Source organism: Sceloporus occidentalis, unplaced genomic scaffold (genome assembly GCF_023333645.1).
Source record: "Sceloporus occidentalis isolate IW3139 unplaced genomic scaffold, rSceOcc1.0.p SCAF_3, whole genome shotgun sequence".
Lineage (NCBI taxonomy): Eukaryota > Metazoa > Chordata > Lepidosauria > Squamata > Phrynosomatidae > Sceloporus > Sceloporus occidentalis.
The window spans coordinates 166,226,961-166,248,123 of record NW_028316983.1 but is presented as its reverse complement, the minus strand read 5'-3'; the positions used below and the strand labels follow the sequence as shown (position 1 = coordinate 166,248,123).

General features: G+C 37.9%; 1 protein-coding gene across 9 annotated transcripts in view; it reads right to left on the bottom strand.

Annotated features, from left to right (window-relative positions):
• ATXN1 (ataxin 1) overlaps window positions 1-21,163 on the bottom strand; it is a 291,552-nt gene that overhangs the window by 25,473 nt on the left and 244,916 nt on the right. Inside the window, exon 1 of one of the 9 annotated variants that reach the window (XM_089516785.1) lies at window positions 15,446-15,513. The exons of the other annotated variants lie outside the window; for them this stretch is intronic. The gene's annotated coding sequence lies outside the window, so the exon portion shown is untranslated. Of the gene's footprint in view, window positions 1-15,445; window positions 15,514-21,163 lie in introns of those variants that run through there. 9 annotated transcript variants of the gene reach the window in all.

Here is a 21,163-nt window from a genome sequence, read left to right as displayed (position 1 = left end):
CTATCTTTTGGTGGCATAACACTAAGCACTGGTAGATTTAAGGTAGTTTGGCACAACCTCATACTGAATCAAAAGACTGGATAGGGATATGGATGGGAATACTGAACAGCAGTAATGATGGATCAGCACAATAAATAAAACACATGCTCTCTCAAATGCTAAGAAAGATTCAGAATGGCACAAAATATTACCAGCCCACACTTTTCCTTGAGTTTATTGGGCAAGTTGCCACGTTTCCCCCCCCTACATACCCCAGCTCCCATTACAAATTCTTCCAGGATTTGCATGTTGTGAATGACCCTACCTCAATGGAGTGACATTTGAATCAGTAGTCTATCATCCTGTTTGATAGCTGAACTTTGTTTTGACTGCTGTGCATGCTCACTTTGCTGCAGTTGTAAAGTCCTATCTCTTTCCCACTTAAGGTGTATTAATTTGCAGGAGCAGTTAGGTACATTACGGAGTAAGATGGCACAAAAAGTGAATCATCCTGTGTCAAGTTGTGCATGGAACCAAGTCCAAAAACAGATTCTATTTAATTCAGTACATTTACTTCCAAATCTTCTTTCTATTGTGGAACTCAATTTTAGAAACTCTTAGAGTCAAACTGGAAGACATGCAAGCCAACCTGTGTGTCAGTAGCAAAAGTGGAGACTTGTTCCTATCAAAAATATATAGCTCAAGAGTATAAAGTCAAAACTAGCTCTCTATCAGTCAGGAGATATTACAGGTGCTGAAATCTCCCACCCCCTTCTCTCCTTTCCTTTCTTTCGTTTTTGTGGGGTTGTCTATACACTGGAGAAGAAGCCATACAGGATTTATTTTCTGATTCCTGCAATCTATATCTGCTCATTCAGGTTAAACTCTACCTGTATGGTTAAAATTACATATTATGATAACCCCATGTGTTGCTCCAATCATATCATGTTCCCTTGTTCCTTAGAAACCAATGAATTGTGAGTTGCAGCTGCTGTATGATTTGCTCCCTGTGTAGGAGAAGAACATTTACAAATGACTGGAAGCTGCTCTGTATAAGGAAATAGGTTTAATAGACTGGGGGGGGGGGGTGGAGGGAGGAGGAGAACCGTGTTATAAATTAGGATGGGAACAGAGCTAAACAGCAGCTGCAAAATTCAGATCTGAATGTTCGTACTTCTCCTGGCATCCGCCCTTACAGGATGGTTCTGCTCTCCCTACTGTAGCAGATTTCAAGAGTGGGATGGCAGAGAAAGACTGGCTCTCTCTCTGTGTTGACATAAATACCTTTTCATGCCTATGTGAATACAGGCAAACTATAGTAATATGGGTCAGCGAGAGTACCCCAAGAACATATAGTAAAACAAGGTGTTCCATAGACACAAGGAGCAGTGCTAGAAATATGGGGTGACATAGGGGACTCTCTTCTTTAAAGTTTTGTTTTCAGAGCTACTACAGCACAATCTTAAAAAAAAAATAAGGAAATAAAGAACTTATGATTTTTAATCAAACTCCCCTCTCTCCTTATAGCTTGAACACTGCCAAGAAGAAAAGAAATAGATACTAATGCTGTTGGACACTTATTGCAACTTTGGCAAAACAAAAGTAGTTCTACCTGGGTTAACCTCTAAAACCGGAGTGGGAACTGTGCAGCTCACATGCAACCCAGAAAGGCCCTTTGTGTGGACTTAGGAACTTCCACTATCCCTCCCCCCCCCCCACAAAAGGGAAATCATCCCTATAGGACTCTGGGGGGCATGAGTCTTTCATTAGATGCCCTCCTCTCTTTCCTCTTCACTTTTGACAACCCAGAAGGAGCTGCTGGGCCACCTCCTTAAGTGTGGACTGTGGGATTCTAACATATGGATGGGAAATGCAGTGGGTGTCCTGAAGAAGGCACTAGTTACCCACTCCTGCTCTAAAGTACAAGCAGATTCATTAAAATATATATATAGGCCTCGGAGGTTGAGAGGAACTGCTGGACCTCTTACCCCTTCCCGTCACCACTCCCTTCTCCTTCTGTGTCATGTCTTTTTAGATTGTAAGCCTGAGGGCAGGGAACCGTCTAACTAAAAAAATTGCATGTACAGCGCTGTGTAAATTTACAGCGCTTCATAAATAAAGGTTAATAATAATAATAATATAATGAGCTTTTCAGAATATTAATTACTGATTAATACCAGTATGAACTGCAAAAAATTCAATCTCCTTTTACTTTCTGGTCAAAGAGTATCAGTTCCAAGGATTTAGTCAAGGATAGGATATCCATGGAATGCCCATACCTGAAATTTGATCTTTCTGAAAATCCCTGTTAATTTAAACAGTAGAGCATGGTATTAACCTAAGCAGGATAAGCATAGTTGACAGTAGTACAAATAGGAAAATGACAGGATTGAAAAATAACCAGTGCACCACTCCTTCAACTCTGTATCTATTTTTCTGAGTAGAATTTATTGTTTCAACTTAACAGTAAAAAATATTTGAGGAGGCATATTCCACATAACTTGAGTAATCCAACTTCAAAACCAAACCCATCCCTTCTAGTCACAATTCCAGGGAGGAAATACAAACATACACACACACACACACCTGATATTTATAGTATTAAAGGACTACATGCTGCACTTGCCTTACCTTTCTCATTAGTTGCCAGTACATGATTCATTCATTCCATGCTTTATGACCTCTAAAAGACACACAACACTATGTAATTCTAAGTGGCCTTGTGGGCAAACAGGGTCCCCAGTCCAAACCATCTGCTGCAGTACCACTCAGATTTTTATACTGTGATGGACAACTCAAACCAACCCTGCCATTTATCTGCTGTTGCCAAATGTCTTACCATCAATCTGTGATATTCAAGGAATATTAAGTCTTTGGCATCACAGAAAGGAATAAGTAATACCCACTCACACCACTGTAAGGACAACTGCAGAAGATTATTATGAGAAGTCACTAGGAATCAAAAAATGTAAACTGGAGGCAGACAAACAGTTAAGGATAGAGAAAGGTTACAAGAATGGAACAGAATAACAGACCAAGATAGCTGAAGAAACAAACTAAAAATAAATCTTGGACCATGTATTTTCAGGCAGTTTCTTGCTTACTTTAGCAAGTTGCTGTTCTGCTCTGAAAAAGTTTATTTTAGTAAGCATGGGAAATCTAGTACTGTATTGTACTACTGCCTGCTGAGTTGGACTTTAATTTTTTTTTTAAAAAAACAACCAACAGCTGAAGTGGTAAAGTTAATTTCCCTTTATTTGTATTTGAGGTATCAATATTAACAAGACCACTACATTCAAGTCTTGCACTGATGTGTTGTTGTTGTTGTTTTAATTTTTTTAAAAATATTCAGCTAAAATAAAATGCTGAACTACTTTTGTTGAATCACTGTTAATAAACTGTAAACCAGCATAGATTTTCTATCCTTAGCCTAAGATTCTTGGCATATAATGCAATATGATTCCATGACTATTTTGTAATTGAAACAAATGGAATAGAAGCCAATTGTTTTTATAAGTCTACTGGTAGACCTTAGGTGGCATACAGATATGAATAATCTGAGGTCTAGTCTCTTCAAGAAATGAAAAGAAAGAGAGGAGGCAATTTGAAAGGGCACTCTGTATTCAAATGCCATGATAACACTGACAGTCATGAAATGCCTCTAGTTTAGATTTTTTTTTTAAACAGCCTTTTGTAACCAGGTACTGTGACTTGTATATCAACTTTCTCATAGTCTGACCCTATCTTCTTATCATAGCTATGTAAAGACAGCACAATAGATTAACGTCCTTGTCCCAGTGCAATGCATTTTCTCCATGACAACAGTACAACCCATGCATTTCACTCTGGCTGAGAAATAGACTCATCTAGCCCTTATTGACTAGCAACAGTGTCTCTTCAGTGTCCCTGTTTAAATACTTGAAGGGATGTCATATTGAGGAAGGGGCTGACTTGTTTTCTGCTGCTCCAGAGACTAGGAGCCGGAACAATGGATGCAAGCTACAAGAAAAGAGATTCCACCTCAACATTAGGAAGAACTTCCTGACAGTAAGGGCTGTTTGACAGTGGAACACACTCCCTCGGAGTGTAGTGGCGTCTCCTTCCTTAGAGGTCTTTAAGCAGAGGCTGGATAGCCATCTGTTGGGGATGCTTTGATTGAGAGTTCCTGCATGGCAGGGGGTTGGACTGGATGGCCCTTGAATTCTCTTCCAACTCTATGATTCTATGATTCTAGAGGCTAGAGATTATACACAGTGCATTTTAGTTATGTTAAGATGTACCCTTAAACCTACAACGTCTTTCAGTGATCACTATAAACCTGGTACCACACACTCAAGCTAGTCAATGGATCCACACGAGACCAAAGTGGCAGAAGTCAAAGATTCTGAAGGAACAAATTCCTGGAGGATTCCTGCAGGAACGTTATCTTGTGTTTTCAGGATAGAACTGTTAAAAATCTGTATCAGAATATTGATTTACAGTTATCACAAGAATATATGTGATCACCAGCTGTTCCCTGTCCCTCCTCTGCTCTAAAGCTAGCAGACACACATCCTTCTGATTTTTCTGGAGCCCAGCCACACTGCTGATGGAGAGGGGCACTCTTCCCTGGTTTTCAAGATTGCTGTTTGCCATCAGGAAATGATAGCAATGGCAGGTAAACAGCAGTTTCAGTGTAGAAAGCTGGAGTGTGAGAGCATACTGTAATGTATGTGTGTGGGAAGTATATGTGTGTGTTTACACTGGGTTGGGCCTTGGGGCGAAAAACCTCTCTTTTAGAGGAGCAGCAATGGACACCATACCTACATTCTTCTTCACTGCTTACTTTCATTTAACAAAGAAAATATTTTCACTGTTTTCTTTCATTACTGTTCTTGTGCTTAGATCATACTTCAATTTATCATTAATTTTCTACAGCAGACAGTGACTGAACATAATAGGAAAAAAATTAAGCCCTGTAAACATATAAATAGCAATCTGTGGATTGCTGTGCATTTCTAAGCAACTGGCATTTTTTTTCCATTCAAGAAGACAGGGCACCCGACTTACCAGCAAAGCCCATCTGTGGGATGCAGTATGTCAAGATAGTGGCCATCTTCCTCCTGAACTCGCTCATCTTCTTCCCAGAAGCCCACAGGCTTTTTCACAGGCTTCTGGGTGGCAATCAGTGAGCAGCCAGGGGAATCAGGACTTTCAACATGCTAGACATTGCAGCTGAAAGATTCCCTCTAGTGTACCCCTGGGGGACAAATCCACTTCCCCGAAAGCCTCTCTTGAAGTGTGGCTTTAATGGTTTTCCTATACTTTTTGTTATCTTCTGAGCATTAAGTCTTTGATTAGATGTTTCTCTAATTTTCTCACAATTTGATAATGTGTCAAGTGGCAAGATCAAATTTGCGGGGAAATGGGGCCTAAAAGCTCCTGGACTTTCCTAGGAGACCTTGGGGGTGCAGGCAACCAGGGATAGACTCAGCTCAGGGGATGGAGGACCAATCTCACTCCCAAGTGCCAAGGTAACTACACTCTGGCCATGTGAGGAATCTTCAACTGTGGGTTTCCTCCCACCAGAAGGGATGTGATATATTAAATGACAGATGGGTTGCTTGAAAATGGACGCTGTGCCATGCCAAAACTATTTCAGCAGCAGCAGTAGCAGCAGCAAAAATAAATTAATTAATAAATAAAGGGTTTGATCTTTTTTCTTCCAACTATTGGTGTGTTTCTTGGCTCCCTGCACCCTGCGCAGGTTCTTGTCACCAGACCCACAATATGAAATATCATGTTCAACTTGTGGTCTGCTAGGACCCCTAGATCCCTTTCACATGTAGTCTCGTTAAGCCATGTATCCCCCATTCTATATTTATTTTTTCGGCCTAAGTGCAGTATCTCCATATTGAAATTTATTTTGTTAGTTTTGGCCCAGGTTTCTAATCTATCAAGGTTATTTTGAATTTTAATCCTCTTCTCTGGGTTTTTAGCCATTCCTCCTAATTTGGTGTAGTCTGAAAATGTGAAATGATAGTTTATCACTACTGAAGATCTTCCAAATTGGTGTGAGAATCTAAGGCAATTATATATAGGAGTAAGAAACACAGAACACAAAATTCATTTGCTGTTGTGGAACTACATTCCTGTTCCTCTGGTGTACTTAATGATTTATTAACTGTTATTTGGTATGCATACATTAGTTAGAATGTTGGTTCCTTCCAATTTTCTTTGTCTATTCATTAATCTAGCATTCAATCCCATTTAAACAGAATGAGTACCGTAGAAATAATTATTATATTTTCTGTGATTACATTACTGCCCTTCTCCACCTTAATGAATGCACATTTGCTTAGGGTACGGAGGTAAACAGAACAAGGAAAGCTACAACTGGGACTTTGGTATCTTTGTTAGCTGGCATACATGGAACATTTTGGAGTGTCTAAGCAGCCAGTATCCATTGGCAGTCTGCCTATACTTACTCAAATTCCTGGAAAGCCTCAAGGCAAAAAGAAAAAAATAGAGAAAAAAAGTCCTGGATGAGTCATCATCTAAGTCCACAACCGTTCCAAATAGAGTAGGAAGAAAGCTCATTGTATTTTCAATGCAGTTCTGAACAACCCCAAATATGAAATACCCCAGCTTTTTTTTAAAAAAAGAAATATGATCAGGCTCTACCAAGGCAACAAGAGAAACATTACTCCCTACATAAAACCATTGTCTTGAAAAGAGGGCATATTATTTCTGTCTTCTAAGGGTACTATACAATCTGATCCTAGGCAAGTTTATTTTACAGTAAATCTCACTATATCACTTGTATGTCCACATGGGATTGCATCTTTTTCTCACCAAAGCTGATGACAGTTGAATCTAGTAGTGAAAGATTTTTCTAGATCTTAACCTAGAATCATAGAATTAGAGTTGGAAGAGATCAGAAGAGATCTACCATTCTCTAGAGTAGCAGAAAACAAGCTTGCTCCATTTTCAATATAACACCTGTTCAAATATTTAAACAAGGTTATCATATCACCTCTGAACCCTCTCTTCTCTAAACATACCTAGCGCCCCTAAGTAGCTCCTCAAAGGGCATGGTTTCCAGACCCTTCACCATTGTGGCCACACTCCTTTGGCCACACTAGAGCTTGTCAACATCCTATTTGAATTGTGATGTCCAGAGCTGGACACAGCATTCCAGGTGAGGCATGACCAAAGCAGAATAGAGTGACACTATTACTTCCCTTGATCTAGACACTATACTTCTATTGATGTAGTATAGAATCGCAATGGCTTTTTTTAACAACCACATCACAACATTGACTCATGTTCAACTTGTGGTCTACAATGCTCCTAGATCCCTTTCACATGTAGTCTTGTTAAGCCAAGTGTCCCCATCCTATATCTATGTATTTCATTTTTTCTGCCTAAGTGCAGTATCCTACATTTCTCCATGTTGAAATTTATTTTGTTAGTTTTGGCCCAAGTTTCTAATCTATCAAGGTCATTTTGAACTTTGATCCTCTCCTCTGGATTTTTAGCCACTCCTCCTAATTTGGTGTTGTTTGCAAATCTGATAAACATGTCCCCCATTCCTTCATCCCAGTCATTGACAAAGATTCTGAACAGCACTGGGCCCAGGACAGACCCTGTGGTATCCCACTGGTCAATTCTCTCCAAGATGAAGAGGAGCCATTGCTGAGCTCTCTTTGGGTTCGGCTGGTCAACCAACTACAAATCTATCTAACAGTTGCATTGTCTAGCCTACATTTTACTAGCTTGTTTGAAAGAATCTCATGGGGGACTTTGTCAAAGGCCTTACTGAAATAAAGATATGCTACAGCCACAGCATTTCTCTCTTCTATCAAACTGGTAATTTTATTAAAAAAAAAAAAAAGAAAGAAAGAAAGAAAAAAAAAGGAGATCAGATTAGTCTGGCATGACTTGTTTCTCAGAAATCCATGTTTACTTTTTGTGATTACGGCATTCCTTTTTAAATATGCAAAGATCTCTGTTTAATGAGCTGCTTTAGAATCTTCCCTGGTACTGATGTCAGACTAACTGGGCGGTAATTGTTGGGACTCTCTTTTTTTCCCTTTTGAAGATGGGGACAACATTTGCCATTTCTTATACATGTTCCGTTTAAAACTTAGCTCAGCTGAAAGTTCTTTAGTCATCCATCCTGGTTTCTTGAGACATCTCCCATTTTTCTTCCTCATTGGAACTGTGTGGAACTGTGCCTTCAGAATCTCCCTTTTGAGAAACTTCCATCCATCCTGAACTCCCTTCCCTTTTACTATTCTTGCCTTGGGTTCACTGTGGAAAGCAGGATAAATCACGGTGTAGGACAAAACATCTGGAAGACCCCAGGTTGGGGAAGACTACACTGAATAATTATATTAACTTTCAAAACTAATGCTCCATCTCATCAGTCCCTTCCACTGCTGAAGCCAGCTCTAATTCTAGATAGCCTAATCTGATTACTTAGAACAAAGACAAGAAAGGACGAGAAAGAGAATATGTAAAATGCCCCAGCAAAACACTGACAATTTTAGCACCACTGTTATTTAGGGCAGAAGACTTAAAGGGAGAAGAGAGGGACTAGGTATGTATGAGCAGCTGTGTGTTGGTAGATATCATTGAAGAGGCACAGGCTGGAAGGCAAGAGTTTGGGGCATTTAACTGGATGTAAAATAGAGCTGGGAAAAGCAGTCAGAGGGGTATTTCTAGTGTGGGACCGTAGAGCAGGCATGTAATATTCATGTCTCTGAAGCTCATCATTTTGAGCCGGGGTTTGCAAAATTTGAGCTGCGGGAGAAGGAGGGGAAAGAGATCACTTGCCTTCTTCCTGTTTGTTGTGGTTTGGAGTTGAAGGGCAAAGGGGAATGTGGCTTGGGGAACCAGTAACTACAGGGTTTAAGAAGGGCTGGAGGTTGGCAGAATAACCCACATTTGAATTCTCGGGGTTATTTTGCAGGGGAGGGGGGTACGGTGGCTTTCTCTAAGCCACAGAAACTGGGGGGGAAGCTCACTTGGCACTATTATACCTTTTGGGGGGGGGCACTGGTGGCCTCACAAGGAGGAGTTACTCACAAATGAGAGGAATGAAAACCAAATTAGCTACTCTATATGTGCAAGAACATGTTTGAAAAAGCTACTGAAAGCTCAGAGAAAATTACTTAGAAAAGTTATCTTGAAAAGCTCACAAATTCTACATAGCTTTGGAGATACTGCCATCAGTTTTGCAAGGGCATGGTTAAAAGAAAAAAAAAAAAAAAAGGGGGGGGGGAGAAAGCTGAAACTTACTATGATCAAGTTCGATGGTGGTAATTATCCCAGAACAACAACAACTAGTAAAATATCGGAGATTAAATACAGTTGTATTAACAAGTGGTAGTTTTTATATGTACAGTCAGCCCTCCTTACCCACATATTTTTTATCCATGGATTCAAGCATCCACGGATTGAAAATATTCAAAAAATTTATAAATTCCAAATAACAAACCTTGATTTTCCATTTTATATAAGGGACACCATTATATTTAATGGGATTTGAGCATCCACAGATTCTGTTATCCACAGAACCAAACCCTAGTGGAAAACAAGGACCCATTATGTACACCACATGCAAACAAAGTCTCATAAGTATCATTTCATTAATCTATGCCATTTTTGCATTTAATCTCATTGTAGAACAGGTAGCAGAAATATTCAACAAAAATATTCAAAAGTCTGACTGTTCTGGTACACACTCTTCTCAACAACTTTTTATAAAGCACAGAACATAAGAGAAGATCATAGTTAGACTTCAATATACTATTAAAATTCTTTGTAAATTCAGCTCAGCCATTATGCTATGTACATTTACAAGCAGGATTTGACTATGTGGCTTAAGATAGGATTAGGTTTGGTACTCCTCTTTGTTTATTGTAATTAATTCCTAAAAAATAAGTACAAAAATGAGCCAAAGCATGCAACCATCATGGGTTTACAGTTAGTGCAATAAAGCACAGTAGGAAAAAAAAAAGATCTTTTGCAACCTCATTCTATTGATAACAGCAGATACGAATGGTGAGAAGACCCTTTAAATTGAGATAGTCAGTGTGGGCTTACAGTATTTCACTTCATAGTATAATTCACTCAAAATTAAATATAGTAGTATCAAGATTACTAGTTATATGAGTCATTCTTACCATAAAACAGTAACAGATGTGTTACATTTAATGCATGAAACTGCTTTGAAGCCTATGACTCAAAAACATAGGTCAAAAATGAGAGTTTGCTCCTGGATCTCCCATGTGCCAGCACTCATTCATTTAAGAAGTTTGCTCACTGTATACCAGTTTTAATGTCTCTGGTTCTGACTCAAAACTCTGGATGTGCATACATGGGCACTCAGAACTACCACAATCCCAAGCAAACTGAATAACAAAACAGGGACAACACATTGTACTTAATGAGATGTTGGAGGATACCAATGGTCTATGCACAGATTAAAGCTCCTATACTCATGAGAAGAGCCTGGATCAAGCGGAAAATCTCTTACAGACAACTCAGACATCTTACAAGTGTATGTGTAGGGAAAGATATACAACAAAGTCCTTGCAGTTCATTAAAAGCTTCTGAAGTGGGACAGTACTGACCTACAATCCCTCCTCCTTTTAAACTTGTTTAAATTGGTGTTTGGCTAATTATTAGAAACTTAAAAATAACAAAAACATAGTGAAGTTTTTAAAATTTATAATCATAACACTCTCTCCACTCATAGGGGGATATCTGATATATCCCTTGAAGTGGCCCTTGAAATGCCTTCCCAAAAACCATATATTGCCATTTAAAAGTATAATAAATTACAAAAACAGCTGTGTAGGCTAATTAGTTAAGAATAAATCCAAAACCTTCAGTGGAGAAAATGTTTATTACAATCAACCAAAATATATTTTGTGACATTTTTAATGTGTTTATTCTCCTAGGAGGTAAATAAATTTCTTTTAAGGAAACAAATCCATGTTTCTTTCTTAAAAGACAGCACATAGCAACCTTTTATTGCTTGATACTATATCCATCTTGGAAAAATTACTTTGGAAACCTGGCAAAATAACTTGTGGACACCAGTAAAATGGGCAGAAGGACAGCTATGTACTTCCAGCAGTTTTCCAAAGGAATAATTACACAGCTAGTTCAGTTTTTATGGCTTGAAAGAAGTGCAATCTGGATCTCTAACAGTGTTAAGGAGGTTTCATCAGCTGCCAGACCTCCTGTAGGGATCAGCAATCAAATAATTCTTCCTACCATGGGCCTAGAGAGAATCAGGTATTCATTTATTCAGTTGCTCATTGAAAGCAAGAAAGCAAACAAGTGGCTGTTTAACACTCACACCACTTGGCAGTCAGTTAAATGCACAAGCAAGGAACCTCCCAAAAAATTCTGGGGCCAAAGCATAATGTTTGAGATTGTTGAGTATGAATTCAACTCATTAATTTTTGCAGAGGTGTTACAGCCTGAAAAGTGCAGAAGGCCTGTGCTGAAGATAAACTTGAACCTAACAGAAAAGTAACCCAGCTTGAAGAACAGTGGCTGAAATAGACACACTTATATCTACATTTTATTTTAATCAAGGTCTTGAAAATTTAAAAGCCCCCTCTAAGTCTGGATCCAGCTCAATATCAGGGTTGGATTTTTCTTATTTTAAACATAAATTCTATTGCGAGATTTAAATACTAATACACAATTCTCTTCTCACAGAAATTAAGAAGTACAGTGGACCTTGTTATACACTGGGGTTTGGTTCCAAGATCCCCCGTGGATAACAAAATCCGTGGATGCTCAAATCCCACTAAATATAATGACATAACAAAATGGTCTCCCTTATAAAAAATGGAAAATCAAGGTTTGATATTTGAAATTTATACTTTTTAAAAACATTTTCAAACTGTGGATGCTTGAATCCATGTATAAAAAATCCACGTATAAGAAGGGCTAACTGTACAGATAATGTGCTATTTATAGAGGTCAGTTCCTCTGCACTAAGATCTTCTAATGTTGCCTCACATGTAGAGAGTCTTTTCTTTGGTAATGATTATGATATAAAATGCCCTCAAAAGCACGCAAACAAGCATATGCACACATGGACAAAGAAAAAAGAAGTAAAAGGCATGGCAATAGCCATTTCACAACAGCCTTACTACTGATCACTTCTGAATTTCTGCTTACTGCGTTAAGGTGGATGTGACTTAATATGAAACCCTCTATGAAGCTGGAAGCAGAGAAAAAGTCTCTTTCTATGACTATAATTCTATAGCACATTTATTTGGTGGTAATGCATAAGTCTTTAGGCTTCTTCCAGACAGATGGTGCCCTAACTTTAATAAAGCACTCTTCTACAAGTCTTACACTGTAATCAACTAGAAGAATTGCAACTGATTTCCTATATTACTGGAGATAATTGTATTTTTCCCTGGATGTCCTGCACAGCAAGGTGGATATGATATATCTCCTGGGGGACCAAAAGGTGAAGGTTCACACAAGCAGCCATTAAGAAAAAGAAAAATTCTAAACATTTTTTTTAAAAAAAATATTTACTGAACTCAAAATGCATTTTCAATTAAGCACAACTGTCAATTATCATGCATGAAATGTCAAAAACAAACTTTTGGCTGGAAGTGTAGATTGAACGTTTTCAGTTGGAGAAAACTTACGCAAAATAGTTTTTTCTCTTTTACTTAGTTCTAGCACTATAATACCATATCACTATTTCAATCAAGCATCATTTTATTACTTTAAAAAAACGATTCAAAGTGTAAAGTGGAAATGTTTAATCAGAGAAAAATCACGTAGTTACAATGTCAGTTACTGGAAAGGGTTATTTCTTCTTCCAAAAAAAAAAAAAAAAAAAGAGCACTGTAATATTACAAGAACACTCCTTCAATTAAGCAGCACTTAGCTAATATTGCAGTACTTTAAAATATAGTACATGATCCAACCCCCTCATGTTTTAGGGAGCAATTAAATTTAACACAATTATAAAGTGATTCCTATCACAAAAGTTATAGGATGGTAAGAAGTGATAGGTTCACCTGCCCATATTAATACCAGAATGTAAGTAAGTTACTTTTGTAGGACTACAGCTCTTCAAATCCATTAGTCAATATGGTCAGTGACCATACTGGCTCATTGTTTCTGGGAGTTATAAGGGGTGGGGAGTAATTTCCCCAAGCTCGCGAGGGAAAGGAGTGCTAAGGACTCTATCTTTTCTTAAAATGCTGGTATGGTAGATGGCAGTAGGAAAAAAGGAAGGCTGTATTCCAGGTGGACGGACTCCAGGAAGGCTCGGCCCTGAATCTCCAAGACCTGAGTTGATGATAGGATGACTTGGACGTCTCTCTTTCATGGGGCTGCCATAAAACAAAGTCAACCTGGTGATAACTAATAACATAACAACTCTGTTTCGAAACATCTCCTGGTCCATAATCCAGATGCTAGCATTTAGACTGAGCCTGGCTGGTGAGATGTTGGTGGGAACATATTTCACTAGCACTAAAATAACTTTTCTGAGTTTCCGTCTCTTCTTCAGCATAATCCAAAATTGCTAGTCCTTCTCTTTGAAGTGCTATAGTTTCAGCCCTGAAGGAGTACTAACCTGACTGTGTCTTTGGGTCATTTTTGGGGACTCTCCTGTCAAGTCTCCCCATCATTTGCAATAAGGCAGTTAATGAACAGACAGAACACTTTCTCAATTGAAGTGTTCCTTTTGTAGAATTCCTTTCCCAGAAAAGCTTAATTGGCATGAACCTTCTTTCCTTTTCATCACCAGGTAAAACTTTTTTATTTTCCCAGGCTTTGAACTGTGATTTAATAGAAGTGTGTGTGTGTGTATAAAATATATATTTAAAATATATATTAAAAATGTTGGGTTTTTTAAAAATTATTTTTTAAATTGCCTCAGCAATTTATATTGAAGTCAGACTTTCCATGTTGGAGTGGGGAAAAACACTGGGAAAACAGTGGAGGTTTACAAATGGATGTCAATTGCAAGGCACCCATGTATGTGGTCACTACTCCACCCCCTGAATAAAATGTGAGTGAGATTCCATACTGAATGCTCACTATGATGCTGCCTGCCTTCCAAGTATTACAAATAATATGGAGCAGTAGACTTTAACCAATATACACTGGCAGGATATCAGTGAAAAGACTTCAGTCTCTACATGGAAGTGTTCAAATATTACAGATAATTTTCTCATGATGTTCAGTCCACCCAGCAAGTCCCATATATAAAAGCTTCTTGATTTCCCAAATTGTGTAAAGCATGTGCATGGTAGTACTGCAACCACTAGGGGTAAATTGGGGTACTATGAAAAATAAACATTGGCCTGAATCTATTTCTTAATCCCAATTAAAGGAGACCAACTGAATCAATCTGCAAAGTATTGACATACCAACCTCCCATTGATTCAACTGATCCACTCTAAATGGGACTAACCTGTTGATTTGGGTTAGCGGTTGTGCTCCACAGACCCCTGAGGGTCTGTATGTCCTCAAAGTGGATCCATGAAGGCTGGAAGAAATGCTGTAAGCTTTTACAGTTAAAACAGAATGAATGATGAATGAAACAATATTTATGCAAGTTCTTTTTATGTCCAATTTCTGCCTGATTCATCAGTTGTACTAACTGTACTAACCTACCACCTCCACTAAAAACAAAGTACAAATTGGTTATGAAAATAACTGTTTGACAGCAAAAAAATGTACTCAGTACTTTCTACTTCTGCAGGTGGTGAGAGCATGCAAGCGAACACAAATGAATGATGCCGAGTGGCTGAGAGAAAGAATGTGACAATTCTTGCTATCATGCAATTATTATTATTATTATTATTATTATTATTATTATTATTATTATTATTTAAAATGTGTATGGAATCATTCCAAAAAAAATAGTATAACAGAAGTGTATGCATTTACTTTTTTCCTCCCTTCTCTCCAAATCTGAAGATGCTTGACAAGAAACTTTAAATAAATATTTGATGCACTTTAGGGCTTTAAATCTTAGCTTGGTCATCTACAACTACAAAAGATATTTAAAGGGGATCCATGGTAAGAAAAAGGTTAAGAACAGCTGACTTAGGTCATTACACACATCATCTAGATGGCCATCATATACAAGGGCTATTTGACAGCTTCCACTTGAAGACGCAGGGCTGGAACATAGCTGAAGCATTTAAAAAAAAAAGCATATCTGCATCTGGGCTGCAATTCATGGATTGTATTGCACACATACTGTACTTCTTCTGGGCATAAAGGCAGAGTAGAAAATCACATCTATAATTTAATCAGTAAAGGATATCTCACAAAGTAATTGTAATGAATGCTGCAAGACAACAGCATTCATTCTTTCCTATGGATTGACCTTTCACTTCTGCATGCGGGACAAAGTATTGTAATGGAGAAAGATAATGGTTATGTGAAAGTTTTGAATTCAGCCATTCACCTAGCAGTCTTCCCAAACTTCATGCCACCAGAAGTTGGACTACAGCTTCCGTCAATCAAGGAAAACCCATGGCCAAGAGTGAAATCTCAAACAGCAACTAAAAAAAAAAAAAAAAAAAAAACCCTTCATTATATGAACCCCCTGGAAACACCTCCTATTGCACACACCAAGTTCACTTGCTGAAGCCATCACTTTTTGTGCTTTCTACAGACTTCAAGTAACCAAGATGAGGGTGGGGGGCATAAAGCTCCATCTGGGACAGTGGTAGATGAAAAATCCTACCCAACCAAGTTAGCACAAGCATGGAAAGGATGCTAGAATTAGATACTGTCCCAGCATCTTCAAGAATTCAACAGCAGCTTTTAACATTTCTTTAAAAATAAAACAAAAATAACAGCTAAGATTTAAATGCACATTGCAATCTATTTTGCTCTATTGCAGAACTACCTACTTTGTTTCCATGAGAAAAGCCCCCAAACAGATGAAAATTTCAAGGAACAGTCCCTGCATTGGTGGATATGTGCCCACATACGCATGCATGAGCTCAGTTTTCTGTTCATGAATACATTCTGCAAAATTATGATTCTTGTAGATGTTGCTTTATGTCACTACAATTTTCACACAGATTCTTCTACTTCATGCTGGTTGCCATACAATACTTCTGCTTGGTAAAGCAAGCCACTATGCCTTTGCTCTCACTACCAGTCCAATAATAATTTTAAATACCTATCCTCAAACCTCAAAATCACAAACACACCTCAGGAAGAAACTGTTTCCTACACACTACATTCTTACAAAGGCATGCAGATATAATATTCTCAATTTACAGATATAATATACCTTGTGCCTCAAATTCTGTATCTTACATTTTAGAAGTAGCACACTCACAGATCTTCTCAAAAGGGTTGTGCAACACAATTTAACCTTGTGCCCTACTTACAGATAGTTGCCAAGGTTACAGACAGAGTCTATGGGCCAGTTCTCAGTGTTTTTAGTGCAAATCACACAATGTTTCCACACAGTAGGATCTTCTGGGAGATACATGACCTGGCACATCCAATAAACAGCTCAAGTTTCCCAGAGACATTTCTAACCTGCATAGTGTTTTGAAAAACTGCAGACATACTCAAGGAAATCATCAATGAAGTGAAATCAAGACACACACCCAACACTGCTTATATTATTTTATTTTTCCCCAGTTCATATAAATTCAGATGCGATGGGCACAGACCTGAGACAAACCACATGTGCCAAAAAGATCCAAGCACACCCAGGGCTTTCAGTATTATTAGTTCCAACAGATGCTCCTGGCATAGCTTGTTCTGCATAAGCCAATGAGCTTTTTGTCAGTCCTTCAGTTCATTATTACCAAGAGCTACAGTGTGTCTTTCTTTTTCCCAGAAAGATTTTTAGTGCAACTTTCAAAGACCTGAGTGGAACATGTGGTTCATGCTTTGTGGTGGGCTGCAAGACCACCATAGAAAAAACCCAGAAAAACACTGAAGGTCACTTTGAGCAAATAGTGATGCACATCAAAGTAAAAAAGAAAGCAAAACAAAAACAAGTTTTTTCTGCATGTCACCTGAGGTATTCAATATGCAAGGTGAAAGGAAAGGGGAAGCAACATTAAGTAGCTAGCAAGTGTTGCTTGGTTGCCCAATGCTCTGTGTCACTGAGAAGTTAGTCAGTCAAGACAATACCACAGCCTGGAAGTAAAATGTGAGAGAAAACCAAGTCATAGGAAGTGCTCATATATGCATGAGCTCTCTTCTTCACATCCATTAAATGTTAAATGTATTAACAGCCTTACTAAAACTGTAGTATTAAAGAATTCACTTTTAGCACAAGCGGGCCAAATCTTTTGTTGGATAAATGCAATGGATATCTGAAAACTGTTTCATTTGGTTTTGACACTCTCAGACAGTTCATTTATTAAAAATGAAGCTAATAGTCACTTTGAAATAAATGCTATTAAATGGCACACAATTTAAATATTCCTTTGGATCCTACTACGCTTTTCTGAGAGGAGCTGTATTAGATTGGTCTAGCAAGGACAACAAAGGTTCTTGTGTTTTGCGGCACTTTAAAGTCTTGTGGAAAGAAAGAATCCTGCACTACTAGAAACCTGTGGCACAAAAATATGTGCCACATGCAGTTGGTCATTCCAGTCAGGGAATTTAGTCAGGTGACCTCTTTATTATTTGTGCATACTCACATACATACAAAGTGTTTATACAAACACTCTCTATGTGTGTGAGCATGCACAAATAGTAAAGATGTCACCTGACTAAATTCTTTGGCTCGAATAGCCAACTTTATAGATTTCAAAAATGTCAAGCTGAAAACAGTTCACAAGATCTAAGTTTTAAAAATTACACCTAGGATTCACCAAACACACCTGGAACTCTGTTACCCTCCTCAGAAAGGGAGGCAATCCTAGTGCATAACGTCAGTTTAGAACAAGGATATGGTTTTCAAGATGGGCTGTGCATATTTTTAGGAGATCACATCATCTCCTGCATTTGATAAAATACTGAGCCTTTTCAACATGCCATGGAAGATGGAAGATTGATGTATTAGCAAAAAGCTAGTCCCAAGCTATAATGAGTGCTTTACATTAGTATAAAAGCAACATGAGCTAACTGTTTCCTGGGAAACAGCCTTCATGATATATACTTGTAAACCTTCTGGGAATAGAACTGTAGGTTTTCTTCTAGCAAACGCTTCCAACATTACTAATTCAGCACTACTTCATATAATACCATTATTTCAGTTGCAATTGTATAGGTAATAAAAGGCAAAGATTATTGAGTGTGCTCATGATTTCTTGACTCTTGTCAAAGAAGCATACATACTAATTGTATTTCTCTTTGTGGCTGCACAGTCTTTGTCAAAGCTATAAAAATCTGACCTAATATGTGGAAACAAGAATAGCAGTAGGAGCACTGGATGGAAACAGATTGCGAAGATTATTTGGTTTAGTTGCTTTTCTACTGATTTAAAAGTCTAGAAAGAAATTCAGTAATTGGGATGGGCCCTAATACTTGGGACATACATTTCCTACTACCAATAAAATTTAATTTAAACAGTATACCTCCAAAGTGACCCAAAGCAACTTTATTTTGGCCTGTCTGTATGGGGCCTTTGTTTCTTTGCAATGAAGGGGGCAGTGAAAGGGAAAGTGCATGTGTGAGCTTTGTGCATTTTATTTTAATTTTTAAAAATGTTTTTATCTGTGAGCCACCTTGGATCCCTTCTGGGAGAAAGATGGCATACAAATACAAAAAATAAATAAATGTTGTACCTTAACTGGTGTGTGGGAGGATATATCTTTATTGGCACCACTGCATCCAAAGGAACACCATTTGGAAATGAAGACACCCTTTCTATTATAAATGTTGATACTAGATTGACCTTGCAGATTATGAAAATGTAACAGTATGGGCATTTTCATGGCCTTAATTATACAGTACAGAGTCAATCACTTTATTTATATCCTACTTTTCTCTCCACTGTAACCAGGACCAGAAAGGAAACATTAATATATAGAAGTATCTATATTATGTAGTAATGCATACAACCAATACCCTTCAGAGGTTTAAATGCATACATATCTTAAATTAAAATTTATATACCAGATAATGTCAGTCTCAAGCTTTCAATCACTAGCATACAGTAAGTGAATAAAAAACTTGCCGAAATGTAGGCTGCTGAAATATTGCACCCACAAATGTGCAGGTTTCTACTTTTGCAACTTAAAACTGAATCTAAAGTATTGGTATATATATGCATGTGTACATGTCCACAAATATAAAACAATAAACTTGATCTTGCTTGATTTGGGGAGTAAACTAACAACAACAAAGACAAAGACATACGATTATTAGCAGGTTTTCTAACCTTATATGACCTCGACAGGGGGATTACTCTTCCAGAGAACACACACTTCTTTTTCTCTATTAATAAAGTGCAAGTGTGAACAGAACATATGTGTATGTGAGAGAGCATTTGTTTGCAAGGAGCATAAATTACAGAGTTACTAGTTTTTCAGCAGTCACCCCTTACAGCTATGATAAAAACACTCCAGAAAGTGATGATCTTTGTCCAAGAACATCAAAAAAGATATATAAGGGATGTGGAAACTCTGGCAATGAATGACAATAACTCTAAGCAAGATAAGATCAGAACTTGGAGAAGTTACTCCTTTGGACTATAATTCTCAGAAATCCCCAGCTATCATGGCCAGTTGGTGTTATTGTCCAAACCCAAGCAACCAACCACTTTTCCCCAGTTTTAAACAGGGTAAATGCATAATAAAGGATTGCGGGGAAAAAACTCAGCAGAGGTGGGAAAAGTGCAGCCTGCAGGACACAAGTGGCTCCAAAGCTGTTTTTAGGCCCCTGAGCCTTCTGTCACCACCTTTTCTAAACTAAAAAAAAGTCTTTTTAAAACTAAAAATTTAGGAGGAAATGCTATCTGGGGGATTTTTTTAAAAAGTAAAGTTTAAAAATTGAGGCACAGTGGGTTATGGAGAACTGCTACATACTGTTTCTTATGATAGAGTGCAAATTTAATTAAGAGAACCATGGAGAAATATCTCTAGCCATCAGCTTAGTTCACAGGTTACACTAACTTGCTTCTGTGGCATTTCTTCCTGTTTCCCTCCCACAATAGGATTTCCTCAGATATATACATTTCAGCAATCGGATTGGAAAATTAAGCCAAAGTTTATCTTCCAATGTCCAATCAGAAAATACAGCACTTTAAAGACGAGATAAGTAAGTGAGAAAAATAATGTGCCATGACAAATAAATATCTTTCACCACTTGAAGAAGCACTTCTAAAAATGTGCTGAACCTATCCTCTAGTTGGATCCAATGAGATACTTTTGGAAAATGTTCAAACAATGTCCACTGTGGATGCTGCTATAAGCTGTGAAACAATATGTAGTTTTAAAAGATGACACGTTTCTGAATGCCTAAAATCTGTCATGAGGGTATGCCTCATCCTGGACTACATTAAGCAATCCGGATTTAATGCAATTGCACTCCACAGCAGCGTAACCCTCCTAGTTTCCAGGAAGGGTGATGATGATGTACCAGTTGTGTACCAGTTGCTTACACCATGAACTCTGTTAAAGGAACCTGGGCTTTCTAATATAACTTTTGTGAAGAAGAATGAAAAAAAAAGCCATAAAAGTAACATGAAATGGGTCCATAAGGTACTAACCCCTGCAATAAGTTTTCTGTGCTTAGAGATGTGAAGGACTGGGAAAAAAAGTAAAGGAAAAAAAAACAAAAAACGAGGGGAAGACCCCAGAAAAAATTGGAGGGGGGGACACAAAAAAACCAAAAAGAAAACAAATTGAAAAAATTGAAAAAAGGAAGGAATGTTTTATTTTAGCATGATTCTGGGGGAAAACGAAAGGAAAAAAAAAACAATTTCCCGCAAAAACATTTTCTTGGCCTTACATCTCTAGCTGTGCCCCCTTAATTTTTTATTTGCTCACTGCTTTTCCAATTTTACAAACTTTTATATATGAGAACAGTAACAAGTTTTTCTGAATTTCTGCCACCTGCTATATACTTTTTTAAAAGATCAAAAACAACTTAGGCAAAATGTCCAAAGAACCATCCTGTTTTTGCCATTGGGGTATCATTTTGTCTCAGTCAGTGTAAGGTACTGGGATTTTTTAAAGCAAACTGATCCAGGGAAGAA